Below are 19,697 nucleotides of genomic sequence, written 5' to 3' on the forward strand. Positions count from 1 at the left end.
CTTTTTGAATTTGTTGAGACTTGTTTTGTGGCCTAATATGTGACTATTATACAGAATGTTCCATATGCACTTGAAAAGAATGTGTATTCTGCTGTTTTAGGATGGAATGTTCTGAATATATCTGTTAAATCCATCTGGTCCAGTATGTCATTCAAAGCCACTGTTTCCTTGTTGATTTTCTGTTTGGATAATCTGCCTATTGATGTAAGTGGGGTATTAATGTCTCCTACTATTATTGTGTTATTATCAATTAGTACTTTTATGTTTGTTATTAACTGTTTCATGTATTTAGGTGCTCACATGTTGGGTGCATATTTACAAATGTTCTATTTTCTTGTTGGATTGTTTTATTATATAGTGTCCTTCTTTGTCTCTTTCTACAGACTTTGTTTTAAACTCTATTTTGTCCAATAGAGGTATTGCTACTCTGGCTTTCTTTTGGCATCCATTTGCATGGTAAATATTTCTCTATGCCCTCACTTTCAATCTGCAGGTATCTTTAGGTCTGAAATGAGTCTCTTGTAAAGGCAGCACATAAATGGGTCTTGTTTTTTTTTAAAACACACTGTCATTCTGTCTTTTGATTGGAGCACTTAGTACATTTACATTCAAAGTAGCTATTGATAGGTATGTATGTATTGCCATTTTGTTATTTATTTTGTGGTTGTTTTTCTAGTTTTTCTCTGATCCTTCTCTTGCTCTCTTTCATGGTTTGCTGGTTTTCTTTCATGATATACTTGGGTTCTTTACTCTTTATTGTTTGCATATTTATTACTGGATTTTTCATTTGTAGTTACCATTCGGTTTATATATGATATTTTCTGCATATAGTGGTCTATATTAAACAAATGGTCGCTTATTTTTTAATTCATTCTTTATTCTTCTCCCCTTCATGTTTCAGATTTTTGGTATCATCTTTTCCTTTGTGCTTCCTGTTTTTCTCACTCTTAGTTATGGTTTTCGTTTTCTACTCACAGAGTCTCCCTTAACATTTCTTGTAGGGCTGATTTAGTGGTCATGAATTTTTTTTTTAAGATTTATTTATTTGTTAGAGAGAGAGAGAATGCGAGCAGGGAGAGGAGCAGAAGGAGAGGGAAAGAAGCATACTCCCTGATGAGCATGGAGCCTGATGTGGGGCTCAATCTCACGACCCCAAGATCATGGCCTGAGCTGAAATCAAGAGTTAGACACTTAACCAAGAGCCACCCAGGCACCCTGGTCATGAATTCTTTTAACTTTTGTTTGTCTGGGAAACTCTTTATCTCTCCTTCTATTCTGAATGATAGCCTTGCTGGGTAAAGTATTCTTGGATGCAGGTTTTTCTCTGTCAGTACTTTGAAACCATCATTGCACACCCTTCTGGGCTGCAAAGTTTCTGCTGAAAACTCAACTGATAGCCTTATGGGATTTCCTTTGTATGTAACTGTATTCTTTTCTCTTGCAATCTTTAAAATTCTCTTTATCACCATTTTTTTTTTGCCATTTTAATAATTATGTGTCTTGGTGTGGACCTCCTTGGGTTGAATTTGTTGGGCTATCTCTGTGCCTCCTGAATCTGGATCTGTTTCCCTCCCCAGATCTGGATAGTCTTAGCTATTATTTCTTCAAATATATTTTCTGCCCACCCCCTTCTCTCTCTCTCTCCTCCTTCTGGATACCTATAATGTGGAATGAATTCACTTGACAGAGTCACTGAGTTCTCTAAGTCTATTCTTATTGTGCCATATTTGTTTGTCTCTCACCTGTTCAGCTTGATTGCTTTCCATTACTTTATCCTCTAGGTCACTGATATATTCCTCTGCTTCCTGTAGCCTACTATTTTTCCATCTGTTGTATTTTTAATTTCATTTATTGAGTTCTACATCTCTGGTATGTTTCTATCTCTTTGTTAAGGAGCTTAGTGATATCCTCCAGGCCCTTTTCTAAAGTCCAGTGAGATTTTTATGATCATTACTTTAAATTCTATAACAGCCATATTACTTATTTGTCTTTCACTTAGATCTTCTACTGTGATTTTTGTCATATTCTTTCATTTGGGACTTATTTCTCTGTCTCCTCATTTTGTCTACCTCTCTGCATCTGTTTCTCTGTGTTAGGAAAGTCAGCTACGTCTTGTACTCCTTACTAGTGGCTTTATGAAGAAGAGGTCCCTTGTGCCCTGCTGTGCAGTCAGTGTCCCTTGTTCCCCAGAACCTGGCACTTCAGGGGAATCTCCTATGTGTGTATCTTGCATCCTGCTTTTGTGCCCAAGTTGCTTTTTTTTCAGTCCTGATGTCTGCACTGACTCTTTGCCTGTTGTGGTCTGTGCTTGCTCTCTGTGATGTTAGTGAGATTCAGGCAGGCTGCCTCTCAAGGGGCCTGACAGCAGATGTGCTCAGGGGCAGGATGGTGATGTTAGCAAAATTTGCAGCTGCTATTCCTGGGCTGATCCTCTAAAGCGTAGTGGCTGTGGGGGCATGGCTTGCAGAAGTAGTGGCTCTGCAGGGCACACATGGTGTTAACAAAAGTTACCCTGAGCCCAGGGCTGAAGCTGGTGGGCTTGGAGTAGGGAAGTCCTTAGGAGTACTCCTGGGCAGTTTGCACTGCTATCAGCTTAGGTAGCAAGTGTTTGTGCAGTGCCACCTCCTGCAAGCTGCTCTGTGTGTGCTGTGGGATTGGGGCACAAAATGGTGTCTGCCAGATCCTTTGTTCCCAAAGAAGTCCCCCAACACACTTCAAAATCAGTATAAACAGATCTCCCTCCCATTGTGCAAGCTGTTGCTTCTATGTTGCCTCTCCTCAGGCAACAGCCCTCTTTAAGAGCAGGGACCTGGCTATCACTTGATCTCACTGCTCACCCAGTGATGAGTCAGCAGACTTCTAAAGCCCCCCATGCTTCAAGTCCTGCTGGTTATGCAAACTCATGAAATTCAGCCTGTCTGGTTTTCAAGGCCAGATGTAATGGGGATTCATTTACCCCTGTGGGCTCCCTGGTGTTGTCTCCTCTTTGCACCCACAGTTCCCACCCTCCTGCAGGCAGCTCCTAACCACCATTTCTACCTTTCTTAATCTCTCTGATGCAGCTTCTTTTCTACATTTAGTTGTGGAGTTTGTTTTGCCAGTCTTCGGATTGCTCTCTGGTTTACTGACTTGTACATGAATGATTTCTAGTTGTAAATGTGGACGGGGTGAGCTTAAGGTCCTCCTACTCTGCCATCTTTCTGGCACATCTCCTATAATGTCTGTTATTCTCTGGATACCTTTAAGATGTTCTCAGTATCACTGGTGTTGAGAAATTTGATTATAATTGCCTTTTTGTAGTTTTCTCTTTTTGTGCTTAAGATTCATTGAGATGCTTGACTCTATGGGCTTATATCACTTTTATCAAATATGAAAAAAAATTCACCTATGATTTGTTTAAATTTTTTTCTGTCCTTTCTTATTTCCATTGAGGGCTCCATTTCTGTACATCTTAGGCTGCTTGAAGTTGTTCCACAGCTTAAAATGACCTGTTCATTTATTTCTATTTTTAATAGTTTTTATAGCTATAAATAGCTATAAATAACTTTTATGCCTTTAAGTTTACTAATATTTTCTTCCACAATGTCTAATGTGCCATTATCCATATCCAGGGTATTTTCCATCTCACATATGTTAGGTTTAATTTCTATAATTTTGATTGAGCTCTTATAAAACATCTTCCAAATCTACAGTAAACATTTGAATTTTTTCTCTAACGTCTTGAATATGGGGCACAGAATTATAATAACTGCTTAAAAAACATTGTCTACTAATTCTAGCATCTGTATCTTCGGGGAGATAGTTTGAATTCATTGTTTTGTTTTGTTTTATTGCCATGAGTCTTCTGCCTACCACTCTGCTTCTTTGCATGGTTCTAATATTTGATTGGTTGTCATACATTTGTAAATCTTACTTGTGGATGCTAAGATGTTTTTACTATTATAAATGCTACTGAGGTTTTTTTTTTTTCTGACATAGTTAATTTACTTGGAGATGGTTTAATCCTTTTAGGGCTTGACTTTAATCTCTGTTATTGTGGGAGCAGGACAGTGTTTAGTCTTGGGCTAATTTTTCTCCACTACTGAGGCAACACCATTACACCATTCTTATGGTTCTACCTGATGTTCCCTGGATCATGAGGTATTTCCACTTTGGCAAGTAAAACTATCATCAGACTTAGGTGAACGCTGGGGACTGTTTCCCTGGTTGATTTTTTCCCCTAACCTTGACATGAATATTAGGATAAACACTCTGAATACTTGGGAAAGCCCTCTCTTTTTCTCTCCTTCTCCCTCCCACCCCACATCCTCGGCTCTCTCCTTTGTGATATTCTGTCCTGTGTACTCTAGGTATCCTTCCTCCCCACTCCCAGCTCTAGCTCATCAATTCAGAAAGTCCAATAGGTTATGTCTGGATTCTTTCTTTTTAGTCCATAGTCAGGAAGCTCTCTGTAGGCCCTTGGCTCAAGATTTCATAGGGTTTACTTCATTTGTTTCCATTATCTCAAGGATCTCTTCTTTTTACTGGCGTATATCCAGTGACTTGAAAAACATTGTTTCATGTATTTCCTCAGGTTTTTAGTTGTTTCAGGTGGGAAAGTAAATCTGGTCCCTGTTATTCTATCTTGTGTGAAAATATAGACCCATATGTCTTTTAAAAATTTAAGTGAGGAGGAAAATGGCAGAGTAATGAAATCCAAAAGTCTATCATTCCCCCCCCCAAAAAAAAGTGAAAAAAAAACTGTTAAAAATTGACTGGATCAACACTTTAGGAACTCTGGAAACTAACCAAAAGCTTGCAGAAACCAGGGGATACTTACTCAAGAAAACCCAGCTTGATCTAAATAAATACAATGAGTTTTGTGATATTTTAAACCTCCCTGATCCCATCCCCTACTCTCCAGCTCAGCTGTACCCTTGAAAATAACAGTTTATATTCTGGCACCAGAGGGAGCAGAATGGGCTTCATTAGAAAAAATCTGTAATAGTTTTGATCTGTCTATTGCCTCCATGGTAGGTCAGCTCAAAAGGCTTGCCTTTATCTTGCCTAATAAAGAATTATCTGTAGCAGCTACCCAGGGTGCATTTGTCAAAAATGTTTATAGGCAAAGATACTAATTATTGCTGCCAGAAGCAATGGATAACAGTTAAGGTAATCAATACCTAATAAAAACAGTTGGGAGGAGAGATTGAGAAATGAGATGTTTTGGGGAATAAGAAATCAGAAAAACTCTGACATATTCTTGAAAATATGCATGTCCAGGACTGTGCATACAATCAAAAAAGATATGAGGAGGTCCTAAGCTCTCAGTTCTGTCTGATTTTCTGCCTTTGTTCAAGCAGGAAGTAAAGGTGAAGGCAGAGATGTAAGTTATGTGGCTGAATGTGGAAGACACACACACAGACACACAGAGCCCATCCGTAAGACTGGGAAGTTTTCTAGGTTCCACACCTTTAGGGAAATCCCCCTGTCCCATCACTGTCTGGCCATTAAGCTAATAGAAAAGAGACTTCAGTGGCTACACATGACAAAACCTATAGGTTTTACAAAATTAACTCAAAAAGTCACTAAACAAGCAACCAGCAATAATTACAACAAACAACAATGGCAAATCTCTGGAAGGGGGAGAAGAATCTGATTTCCAGAGTTGCTGTATCATAGTATTCAAAATATTCAGTTTTCAACAATTAGAAGTTATGCAAAGAAATGAGAAAGTCTGATCATACGTAGGAAAGGAAAATTAATCATCAGAAACTGTTTCTGAAGAAACACAGACATTGAACTGACTAGACAATGACTTGAAATCAGATATTTTAAATATGTTTAGCTTAAGTAAGCCATTTGCAAAGAACTAAAGGTCATTGTGAAAATGATATCTCCAATAGAGTACATCAGTAAAGAGAGAAAAATTTTTAAGGAAGCAAATAAGTATTTTGTATGGAAAAGTACAGTAACTGAAGTGAAAAACTCACTAGTGGGGCTCAACAGCAGATTTTATCAGTTAGAAGGAAGAATCAGTGAACTTAAACTTAGGTCAATTGAAATTGTCCAGTCTGAGGAATAGAAAGAAGAAAGAAGAAAAATGATCAGAGCCTAAAAGACCTATGGGATACTATCAAGTGTACAAACATATGCATAGTGGGAGGCCTAGAAGGAGAAGAGAGAAAGGGGAAGAAAGAATATTTGAAGAAATAATGAGTGAAATCATCCTAGAATTGATGAAAAATTTGAATCTGTACATCTAAGAGTTTCAGTGAACTCCAAGTAGATAAACTCAAATAGATCCACACTAAGATACATTATAATGAAACTGTTGAAAGGCAAAGAATATTGGAAACAGCAAGAGAAGTGACTCATTATAACAAAGGATACTTAATAAGATTAGCAGCTAATTTCTCATCAGAAACCATAGAGTCTAGAAGGCATCAATATGGTATATTCAAAGTGCTGGGAAAAAAAAAAAAACCTGCCAACCAAGAATTCTATCCAGCAAAATTATCCTTTAGTGAATTAAGACATTTCAAGATAAACAAAAACTGAGAGAGTTCACTGCTAGCATACAGTAACTTGAAGGGACACAAAGAAATAAAGAACACCAGGTAATGGTAACTACATATGAAATTATAGAAGTTGTATTAATGTATTTTTGTTTTACTCTTTTTTCCTATCTTATTTAAATGATAGATACATAAAACTATAATTATAAATCTATGTCAATGGGCACACAATGTATAAAGATGTAATTTGTGACAATAATAACATAGGGAGGGGACAGAACTATATAGGAAGAAATTTTTGAATATGTAAAAGTATTGAATTATAAGTTAAGATTGTAGTAAATTAACATTGTTGTAAATATATTAATACCCAAGCCATCTACTAAGAAAATAACTCAAAACTGTATAATAAAAGAATTCAAATGGATTTAAAATGGAATTAAATGATACACTGGAAAATATTTAACATAACATAAGCCAGTGATGGAGGAATTGAGGACCAAAACTGACGTGACATATAGAAAACAAACAGCAAAATGGCAGAAGTAAATCCTTATCAGTAATGATGTTAAATGTAGGTAGATTAAACTCTCCAATTAAAAGGTAGAGATGAGTAAATAGATTAAAAATCATGATTCAACTGCATACTTTCTATAAGAGATTCACTTTAGATTTAGATATTCAAATAGGTTGAAAATAAAAGTATGGAAAATACACTCCCAAAAACAGTATACAAAAGAGAGCTGGAGTAGCTATACTAATATCATACAAATTACTTTAAGTCAGAAGTTGTTTTGGGAGACAAAGAAGGACATTAGATAAAGATAAAAGGGTCAATTCATCAAAAATACATAGCAATTATAAACAAATATTAAGCTAACAGCAGACCTACAAAATACCTGAAGTCAAAACTGACAAAATTGCAGAGAGAAGTAATTTACCAATAATAGTTGGAGGCTTAATATCCCATTTTCAGTAATGGATAGAACAACTTGACAGAAAGTCAACGAGAAAATAGCAAGGTACATGAACTAAGGTATAAACCTACTAGACTTAACAGACATGCGGACATTCTTCTGAAGTGCACATGGAACTTTGTATATACCCAAGATAACTGAAAATATATTCACAAAAACTTGTACATGAATGTTCACAGCAATATTATTCATAGCCAAAAAGTGGAACCACCCAAATATCTCTCAATTGATCAATGGACAAATAGTAGTATATTTATACAATGGAATATTATTTGTACATTATAAAATATATGCAAACAGAAAAAAAAGGAATGAAGTACTACTACATGCTACAATATGGATGTATCTTGAAAACATTATGCTATGTGAAAGAATCCAAACATACAAATCCACAATGATATACAACCATCACTACTGTGATTGTATACTAAAAACCTCCAAAGATTATACTCTAAAATGGCTAAATGTGAATATTATGTCCTTGTGAATTTTAACTCAATAAAAAATAAATTTAAAAATTTAAGCAAATAAAAAATATAATCTTTTATATTTGCGTTTTTTGATGGTTATTATTTCTTTGTGTGGATCTGAGTTTCCAACTGTTATCATTTCCCTTTATTCTGAGGAACTTTTTTATTCTCTAGTTTAGTTCTGCTGGAGATGATTATCTCAAGAATTTCTTTTTAATATTTTGTCATCATTTTTGAAGGACATTTTCATTGGATTTAAGATTCTGGGCTGACAATGTGAATTCAGCACTTTAAAGATATTATCTGGCCTTTATTCTTTCTAATCTGAAGCTAGCTGTAATTTCTTTTGCCATTTTTCTGGGTATTATGTATCTTTTTTTCTAACACTATTTTTAAGATTGTATCTTTATCTTTGGCTTTCACTGGTATGATTATGATATGCCTAGATGAGTTTCTCTTTGTGTTTACCCTTATTGGGATTTTGGAGGTTCTTGGTTCTGTCACTTCTTTTTCCCTAAACTTGACAGATTTTTGACTATTGTTTTTCAAGTACATATTCTTAACATTTTATATTTCTTTTCCTTCTGAGACTTTAATGAAAAAAGTATTAAGAAGATGAATATTTTCCTACATGTCACTTAATATGTTTATTGATATCAAATTCTTTCTGTTCTTTCTACTAGATTATTTGTATTGATACATCTTCAAATTAACTGACTCTTCTTTCCCCAACATGCTAGTAAGAATTGCCATTAAATTTTTCATTTCAGTGATTGTACACTTTAATTCTAGTACTTTAGTTTTAATCTGTTTAATGGTTTCCATTTGCTGAGATTCCTCACATGAACATTTATTATCGCAAATTCTTTTAAGTCCTGAACATATTTTACACAGCTGATTTAAAGTCCTTATTGGCTGTTTATAACATTCTTTTGGATATCTGTTTCTATTGAATGCTTCCTCTCTTGACTCTAGACATATTTTTCCATTTCTTTGTAAGTTGAGTAATATTTTATTCTAAACTGGACATTGTGTGTATGATGTCTTAGAGACTTTGAATTCTGCTGTTTTCCTCTGTGGAATGTTGATTTTTGCTCTAGCCGGTTCACTGGGCTGGATTTAAACTCCAAACAGTATCTTCTCTATTGTGTTCAGCTGATAAAATATCCTTTCTGACTTTTAAAAAAAAGTTCTGTTTTTACCAACTCTTTTGAAGTTTTCCCCATGAATGTGTATTCCAGTGATCAGCCAGGTATTGGGCAGACTTTATATTCAGACATAGGTGCTTACTCCACTCTGGCTCCATTCCTCATATAATTTTCTCCCTAACCCGCCAGGGCCATTGCCAACCCCAATTTCTTCCTCTGATTCCTTAAGCTATAAGACTACAACTTTCTTCTATGCTACACCATATATATTGAGACGTGGCCTTGGGTGAAAAGTCATATATACAAATCTACCCTAGTGGACTTTGCTCTCCAAGAGTCAATTCCTAAAAAGTTTCTGCCTGCTCTTGATTACTCTATTAGTTTTTCAGGAATGCTGTAATGAAGTACCACAAACTGGGTGGCTTAACCAATTGAAATGTATTGTTTCATAGTTCTGGAGGCTAAAAGTCTGAGATCAATGTGTTAGCAGGGTTGGTTCCTTCTAAGGGCTGGGAGGAAGAATCTGTTCCATGCCTCCCTTCCCGCGTCAGGTGGTTTTCTGGCAATATATGGCATTGCTTGGCTTGTAGGTGAATCAGACTGTGCCTTCATCTTCAGATGGTGTTCTCCCTTTGTGTGGGTCTCTGTGTCCCAATTTCCTGTTTCTGTAAGGACAACAGTCCTATTGGATTAGGGTCTGTCTTTATGACCTCATATTAACTTATCTCTATAAGGTATTATAACCTGCATAAGGTTACATCCTGAGATATTTGGGGTCAGGACTTCAAATAATCATTTTTTGGGGGAACTACAGTTCAACTTATATCAGTCACTTTCCATTGCCTTCCAGTTGTTGTTTATGAAATGTCCAGGTTTTATAATTATTTTTTTCCCCCAGTTTTGCCAATCTCTTCACCTCCCTCCTCTTTGGCAAACATCAGTTTGTTCTTTGTATATATGACTGTGTTTTTGCTTTTGTTTAGTTGGTTGTTTGGATTTGGAATTTTTTTTGATTCTACATATAAATGAAATCATATAGTATTTGTTTTTCTCTGATTTATTTCACTTAGCATAATGTCCCCTAGGTCAATCCAAGTTTTTTCAAATAGCAATATCTCATTATTTTTTATGGCTGAGTAATATTCCACTGTATATATATGTCCCACATTTTCTTCATTCATCTATTGATGGACACTTGGATTGGTTCTATATCTCAGCTATTGTAAATAATATTGCAGTAAACATAGAGGTGCATATATCTTTTCAAATTAGTGTTTTCATTTTCTTCTCATAAATACCCAGTAATGGAATTACTGGATCATATGGTATTTCTATTTTTAATTTTTTGAGGAACATTCATACTAGTTAGCCTAGTGGCTGCACCAGTTTGCATTCCCACCAACAGTGCATGAGGGTTCCTTTTTCTCTACATCTTCACCATCACTTGTGTCTTGAGTTTTTTATTCTAACCATTCTGACAGGTGTAATGTGATCCCATTGTGGTTTTGATTTGTATTTCCCTGATGATAAGTGATGCCGAGCATCATTTTATGTGTTTATTGACCATCTGTATATCTTCTTTGGAAAAATGTCTATTCAGGTACTCTGTCCATTTTTTAAATTGGATTATTGTTGGAGGTTTTTTTTTTTGGTGGTGAGTTGTGTAAATCTTTAATATTTTGGATATTAATCTCTTATTGGGTATATAATTTTCAAATATCCCTTTCTATTCAATAGGTTGCCTTTTCATTTTGTTGGTGGTTTCTTTTACTGTCAGGTTTTATAATTAGTATCTGTGGATATTCTGCCATTATTGGAAATGGAAATTATCTGAAAATTTTTGTTAGTAGGTAGATGTTGTGGATAACATATGGTAGACCGTTTGGTTTATCTTGTCTTCCTTTATGCAGTGTTAGTTTTGTTCTGGCAGAGAGTTAAATACCGACTCTCCTTAAAACTTTCAGATTTGTTTTTATACATTTCTGGGTAGCACTCCCTCTAATGTGTATTATAAAAACAATCTCCCTAGGATCACAGGGAGATGACAAGTACATCTGTATGGTTCAGCTTGGCTTCTGGGTTGAAAAAAGTTGTACATGATTTATTTTAAGCCTGGGGCCCATGAATCATAGAGGTAGTGCTTTGAATTTACAGGAGGTTCTTGTCCTGAGAGATGCCAAATTAAGAAATCAACATAAAATTCAGTCCCATGTGACTGACATTCTTGATATGACTGAGAGAATCAAATATAAAACCATTATTAAGACTTCTGGGGAGATGGTAGAGTAGGAAAATTGTAAGTTCACCACATCCCATGGATACACCTTGATAACAGCTGCATCAATGCAACCAATCCATTGAAAACTGGCAGAACAGACTTTCCACAGTTAATCATAGACAGGAGGCCATATCAAAAAGACTAGGAGAGGGTGGAGACATGGTAGGGAATCAAACTGTCTGTGAGACTAACCACAAATGGGAGGAACACCACAAGCATGGAGAAGGGATAGCAGACTGTACACCAGTCACTCCAGGCACAAGGGACCTGCACTGAGAAGACCAGTCCCTATAACATTTGGTTTTGAAAACAAGTGGGGCTTAAATTCCTGAGTATTTACTACCAGTGGGGCTTAATTCTGGGTGCTTTAAAAATGAGTAGGCTTGACTTGAGGAGAGCCAGAAGGCAATAGGAAACTGAGTCTGTGCCCTTAGAGAAACAATCCCACTGAGATACAGCATAGAAGTGCAGTTTGAAAAGCACCTGGAGTATATGTAAAGGAGATTTATTTATTAATCTCAGAAGATGTTCTAGAGGGGCAGAGATCTTTAGGAGACTTCTACAAGAACAAAAGAGCTGGTGGGAGCCACTTTTCTCCCCCTCTTCCCAAGCCTAAATAGCTGGACACCTGTGGGAACCAGTGCAAACACCCTCCACCTGTCTTGCTTACACTGCATTTCCCACCCCTGTATTCTGCGGATTCACCCCATCCAACATGCCCCACTTGGCAGGAGTTCTTCCAAAGCAGCTCCTGCCATGTCACATCATGCAAGCAGCCCTGGCAGGGTCCAGCTCCACTCCAAAGTGACTCCTGCATGTGCTTTATTGTGGCTGAGGCTTGTTTGCATTTAGCCCATTTGGCTACAATGGCCCACTTTGCCTGTTGTGGTCAGGTTTGGTCCTGTGCTAGTAAGGAGTCAGTGTGGGGCCACTATGGGCTTGTAGTTAGGCAGTGTAGGCAGTCAGACCAGATGCTTGCCCTCAACCCATTTGTGGGACTGTAGTTGCACTGAGCAACAGAGTGCTTTCCCTGTGTTGTCCCCTGAGAGGCTGGTGTCGGTGATAGGGCTGGCAGTCAGATCAGATGTCTGCCAACAGTCCATGTGCTGGGGCTAAGCTGAACCATATATCTGGTAGTGCATAGAGAGTGGCCTGCTGATCATTGCACCTGCACATGCAACCTACCTAGGAGACAACCCTGAAGCCCCTGGTTTTGGTGAATAGGGGACATTGGGCTAGAGTGCACCACAGGACCTCTTCTTCATAAGACCAATATTTTCAAGACCAGAAGACATAACTGACTTTCCTAATACATAGGAACAAACACAGAGAGGTAGACAAAATTAAGAGACAGAGGAATATATCTCAAATGAAAAAATAAGAAGAAAAAACCATAGCAAAAGACCTAAATGAATGGAGATAAGCAATATGCCTGATAAAGAACTCAAGGTAATCATTATAAAGATACTTACTGGACTTGAGAAAAGAGTGGAGAACCTCAGTGAGACCTTCAACAAAGAGAAAGAAAATATAAAAAGAACCAGTCAGAGATGAAGAACTCAATAACTGAAATTAAAAGTACACAGAAGGAATCCATAGTAGATTAGAGGAGGGAGAAGAAAGAATCAATGAGCTGGAAAACAAAGTAATGAAAAGCAACCGAGGTGAACAGGAAAAAGAAAAAAAAGAATAATACAAAAATAGGAATAGATTAAGGGGACTCAATGACATCATCAAGCCAGGAGGCACAGAGAGGTCCCATCCAAATCAACCCAACCAGGGCCACATCAAGACACATAATAATTAAAATAGCAAAAATTTTATTCTCTCTAAATCTTTAAACTTTCTTTCTCTAGAATAAATAAATCTTAAAAAAAGAGAGGGGCACCTGGGTGCCTTAGTCAGTTAATCATCTGACTCTTGATTTTGGTTCAGGTCACGATCTCAGGATCATGGGATGGAGCCCTGCATTGGGCTCCATGCTTAGTGGGGAGTCTGCTGGAGATTCTCTTTCTCCCTCTCCCTGTGCCCCTCCCCCTCTTTAAAATAAATCTTTAAGAAATAACTAAAATAACAAAAAGTCATTAAAGAATTTTAAAAGCATCAAGAGAAAAGAAAATGTTTGCATACAAGGGAAACTACATAAGGCTATCAGCTGATTATCTTTAGCAGAAAGTTTGCAGAACAGAAGAAAGTGGCATGATATAGTCAAAATGCTGAAAGGAAAAAAACTACCCAACAAGGCTATCATTCAGAATAGAAGGAGATATAGAGTTTCCCAGACAAACAAAAGTTAAAGATGTTCATCACCACTAAACAACCTTACAAGAAACATTAAAAGGAATTCTTTGAGTGGAAAGAAAAGGCCGTAATTAGGAGTAAGAAAACTGTGAAAGGAAAAAAATTCACAGGTAAATACAAACATAATAAAAATAATAGATTAATAGCTTCAACTAGACAGAGGTTAAACCACAAAAGCATCAAAATCAATTATATCTATAAACAGTCAAAGGATTCACAAGTATATAGGGGAGTAAAAAATTAGTGCTTTTAGAATGGATTCAAACTTAAGCAACCATCAACTTAATATAGACTACTATATGCATAATATGTTATATATGAGCCTAATGGTAACCACAAATAAAAAACTTGTAATAGGGTACTGGTGCAAAAATAGACACATAGGTCAATGGAAGAGAATAGAAAGCCCAGAAATGACCCACAATTATATGGCCAATTAATGTTCAAAAAAGCAGGGAAGAATATGTAATGGGAAAAAGACAGTCTCTTCAACAACTGGTGTTAGGAAAACTGGACAGCTACATGCAGAAGGAAGAAACTGGACCACATCTTTACACCATATGCAAAAATAAACCAAAAATGGATTAAGGACCTAAATGTGAGACCTGAAACCATAAAAATCCTAGAAGAGAGCACAGGCAGTAGTTTCTCCAACACTGGTCATAGCAACATCTTTCTAGATATGTCTCCTGAGGCAAGGTGTAAAAAAAAAAAAAAATTAACTAGTGGGAAATACACCAAAATAAAAAGCTTCTGCACAGTGAAGGAAACAACCAACAAGACTAAAAGATAACCTGTGGAATGGGAGAAGATATTTGCAAATGACACATCTAATAAAGGGTTAGTATCCAAAATCTATAAAGAACTTATCAAACTCAACACCCAAAAAACAACCCAGTTGAAAATGAGCAGAAAACATGAATAGACATTTCTCCAAAGAAGACCTCCAAATGGCCAACAGATACATGAAAATATGCTCAATACCACTCAACATCAGGGAAATGCAAATCAAAACCACAATGAAATAGCATCTCACACCAGTCAGAATAGCTAGAATCAAAAATTCAAGAAACAACAAATGTTGGTGAGGATGTGGAGAAAAAGGAACTCTTTTGCCCTATTGGTGGGAATGCAAACTGGTATCACCACTGTGGAAGACAATATGAAGGTTCCTCAAAAATTTGAAAATAGAACTATCTTATGATCCAGTAATCACACTACTGGGTATTTACCCAAAGAATATGAAAACATTAATTTGAAGGAATATATGCATCCCTATGTTTATAGCAGCATTATTTACAATAGCCAAACTATGGAAGCAGCCCTCGTGTCCAGTGATAGATGAATAAAGATGTGGTGTGTGTGTGTGTGTGTGTGTGTGTGTGTGTGTGTGTGTGTGTGTGTGTGTGTATAGGAATATTATTCAGCCATAGAAAAGAACAAAATCTTACCATTTAACAACATGGATAGATTTAGAGTGTATTATGCTAAGCAAAATAAGCCAATCATAGAAAGACAAATACCATATGATCTCACATATATGTAGAATTTAAGAAACAAAACAAACGAACAAAGGGGAAAAAAAGAGACAAACCAAAAAACAGACTCTTAACTATAGAGAATAAATAGATGGTTACCAGAAAGGAGGTGAGTGGGGTAGTGGGTGGAATAGGTGAAGGAGATTAAGACTATACTTATCTTGATGAGCACTGAGTGATATATGGGAGTGTTGAATCACTATATTGTATGCCTGAAACTAATATAACACTGTATATTAACTATACTGGAATTAAAAAAAAACTGTAATATATATGCCAAAAATAAAGAGAAAGGAATCCCCCAAGCATATCACTAAAGAAAGCCATCAGACCACAAGGGAGAAGAGCAAGAGAAGAAGTGAACAGAAAAGAACTACAAAAACACCTGTAAAACAAGTAACAAAATGACAGTTAAGTACATAGGTGTCAAAAATTACTTTGAATGTAAAAGCAATCTTTTGATTCCTCCAATCAAAAGACATAGGGTAACTGAATGGGTAAAAAAGCAAGACCCATCTATGTCATGCTTACAAGAGACTCACTTCAGACCTAAAGGCACATGAAGATTGAAAGTAAAGGGATGAGGGGCACTTTGGTGTCTCAGTTGTTAAGCATCTGCCTTCGGCTCAGGTCATGATCCCAGGGTCCTAGGATCGAGCCCCGCATCGGGCTCCCTGCTCCACAGGAAGCCTGCTTCTCCCTCTCCCACTCCCCCTGCTTGTGTTCCCTCTCTCACTGTGTCTCTCTCTGTCAAATAAGAAAATAAAATCTAAAAAAAAAGGGATAAAAAAATTTACCATGCAAATGGATGCAAAAAGAGAGCTGGGGTAGCAATACTTATATCAGACAAAACAGACCTAAAGTTTGTAACAAAAGAGAAAAGACACTACACAGTGATAAAAGGAACAATCCAACAAGAGGATATAAAAATTGTAAATAATTATGCACCCAACATGGGAGCACCTAAATACATAAAACAACTGTTAATAGACATAAAGGAAGAAATTGACCATGATACAATAATAGTAGCGGGCCTTAACACCCCACTTACATCAACGGATAGAGCATCCAGACAGAAAATCAACAAAGGAACAGTAGCTTGAATGACACATTGGACCAGATGGCCCTAACAGATATATTCAGAACATTCTACCCAAAAACAGTAGAATACACATTTTTTTTAAGTGCACACGCAACATTCTCCAGACTAGATCACATGTTAGGCCACAAAACAAGTCTTAATAAATTCAAAAAGACTAAAATAATATCATGCCTCTTTACCAACCACAACAGTACAAAACTAGAAATCCATCACAAGAAAGAATTTGGGAAGAACACAAATACATGGAGACTAAATGACATGCTCCTAAACAATGAATAGGTCAACCAAGAAAATCAAAAAGGAAATTGAAAAATACATGGAGACAAATGAAAATGAAAACACAATCCAAAATCTTCAGGTTGCAGCAAAAGCTGTTCTGAGATAAAATTATAGATATAAACCTACCTCAGGAAGCAAGAAAAATGTCAAATAGCCTAACCTTATACCTAAAGGAGCTAGAGAAAGAACAAAGAAAACCCAAAGCCAGCAGAATGAAGGAAATAATAAAGATTAGAGCAGAATAAATGAAATTGAAATTAAAACAATAGAACAGATCAATGAAACCAAGAACTGGTTCTTTGAAAAGATCAAGAAAATTGATAAACCTTTAGCCAAACTCATCAGAGAGAGAGAGAGAGAGAGAGAGAGAGGACTCAAACAAAATCAGAAATGAAGGAGGAGAAATAACAATCCACACCACAGCAAAGAAAGGATTATAAGAGAATATTATGAAAAATTATTTGCCAACAAATTGGACAACCTACAAGAAATGGATAAATTCCTAGAACATGTAACTTTCCAAAACTGAATCAGGAAGAAAAAGAAAATTTGACAGACTAATTAATAGCAATGAAATTGAATCAGTAATCAAAAAACTCCCAATGAATAGAAGTCCAGGATCAGATGGCTTCACAGGTGAATCCAACCAAACATTTAGAGAGTTACTAACTACTCTTCTCAAACTATTCCAAAAAAAAAAAAAAAGGAAGGAAAGCTTCCAAAATCATCCTATGAGGCCAGCATTACCCTGATACCAAAATCAGATAAAGACACTACAAAAAAAGAAAACTACAGACCAATATCTCTGATGAACATAGATGCAAAAATCCTCAAAAAAATATTAGCAAACTGAACCCAACAGTACATTTTTTAAAAAAGTGATTCACCACAATCAAGTGGGATTTGTTCCTGGCATGCAAGAGTGGTTCAATATTTGCAAATCAGTCATATCACATTAATAAGAGAAAGGATGAAAACCATATGATCATTTTCATAGATGAATTTGACAAAGTACAACATCCATTCATGATAAAAACTCAACAAATTAGGTTAAAGGGAACACACCCAACATAATAAGGCCATATATGAAAAACCCATAGCTAACCCATAGTGGAAAACTGAGAGCTTTTCCTCTAAAATCAGGAATAAGAACAAGGATATCCACTCTCATGACTTTTATTCAACTAGTATCAGATGTTCTACCCACAGCAATCAGACAATGAAAAGAAATGAAAGGCATCCATATTGGTAAGGAAGTAAAACTTTTACTATTTGCAGATGACATGATACTATACACAGAAAATCCTAAAGACTCTACCAAAATACTACAAAAATGGATAAATGGATTCAGTAAAGTCGCAGGATACAGCGTTTATATACAGAAATCTGTTGTATTTCTACATATTAATAATGAAGTAGCAGAAAGAGAAATTAAAAAATTCCATTTATAATTGCACTAAAAAGAATAAAATACCTAGGAATAAACTTAACCAAGGAGGTGAAAGACCTATACTTTGAAAACTATAAAACATTGATGAAAGAAGTTGAAGATAATACAAATGGAAAGATATTCCATGTTTATGGATTTGAGGAACGAATATTATTAATATGTCCGTGCTACCGAATACCAACAGCAGTTTTTACAGACTGAGAACAATCCTAAAATTTGTTTGGGATCACAAAAGAAGTGGGACTCGATCCCAGGACCCTGGGATCATGACCTGAGCTGAAGGCAGATGCTTAACGACTGAGCCACCCAGGCGCCCAAAAGAAAAAAAATCTTAAGGAATACGTCTTTAACCTTGGCTGCACTGTATTTCCACAGATAAGAATCTATTGAAGATTAAATAAAAATTTAAATTATATAATATGGGGAGCATTCCACTATATGCACGAGTCAGCAGATACAACAAACATCAGAGAATTGGGTTGTTAAGAATTTCAGATTATTCAACAATCTGAGAGGTATATGTCTAAAATGATTAAATAAAAGGAAAAAATAAAACCTAGAAGAGCATGATGCTATAAAAAAGACTAAGCAGTTTCAAAAAGGAATTGATTAAAACTTACATATAAAACTAGTTATATATGGTCATTACCAAGGCTTTGAGAATGCAGTTTCTCATTTGCTGTGGACATGACCATAAAAAAATTTTCCCACTAGGTTTTCTTTCTTTCTGCTACTTTGCTAGCATTCAGCCTATTGGGAACATTTTATCAACCCTGTTCTATTTCCATCGGCTAGATCAGCACTGTCCAGTATAAACGTAACACAAGCCATATGTGATTTGGTAGTAGTCATATTTCAAATTCTCATCTGACCATACATGGCTAGTATATTGAACAGTGCGTGCCTAGATCTCTACTCTTGCAAATGTCTTTTGCTAAATCACTCTTGCTAATAACCATGCAACTTGTAATACAATAGATTTAACAGAGGGAGGCAGGCTTCAGTTTACATGATCATCTCTGGAAATGGAACCTTACTTTTATGTTCTTGTTATGTAGGACTGACAGTGACAACTGTGGATTGAACAAGTTCTTTTTAAAAGGGCTATTTTGAAGATTATGATTCTGACTTTGGAGGAACTACTGTGATTGGAAGCAGAAGGAATCACATGTAAAATTCCTTAAATAAAAATTTATTGACTTTAAAAAAACTAATTATATAAGCTAAAACTTAATTGTTCTTTTAAATAAGTATATCCTGCCCAGTTGAAGAGATAATTAGTGAAATTAGAAAAAGCTTCTCAGTGGGATATAAAATTTGGAAAATATGACAGAGAGGTCAAGAGATGTAGCAAAGAGAATATTCTGTTAAAAATTATAGAACCAACCCTTCTGAAATAAAACAATTACAGTAAGTAAAAATTTTAAAATGTTAAATCCAAAAGAACAAACAGAATTGGGGAGGAGATGGTCGGTGAAAAGAAATAGCAACAGAACTAGGAAGAATAGAAGAAGATGAATGAGTTTTAACTAATACAGCACACTAGAGAAAGACAATGTGTGCTAATGCAATTGCAGTAAGTGAAAAAGAATGAAGATTCTTGACGCTACAGAACCTAAGAAAATCTTTGGAATTGAAGGCATCAAATGCATCTGCA

The 19,697-nt window shown here is 36.0% G+C and overlaps 1 non-coding gene across 1 annotated transcript; it reads left to right on the forward strand.

Moving 5' to 3' along the window:
• The first annotated feature begins 18,679 nt into the window (after positions 1–18,679).
• LOC113933788 lies at positions 18,680–18,805 on the forward strand. Its single transcript, XR_003523494.1, has one exon. It is a non-coding gene; the product is annotated as a small nucleolar RNA SNORA32 (small nucleolar RNA).
• The last annotated feature ends 892 nt before the right edge of the window (positions 18,806–19,697 follow it).

The sequence above is a fragment of the Zalophus californianus genome, chromosome 10, assembly GCF_009762305.2.
Source record: "Zalophus californianus isolate mZalCal1 chromosome 10, mZalCal1.pri.v2, whole genome shotgun sequence".
Lineage (NCBI taxonomy): Eukaryota > Metazoa > Chordata > Mammalia > Carnivora > Otariidae > Zalophus > Zalophus californianus.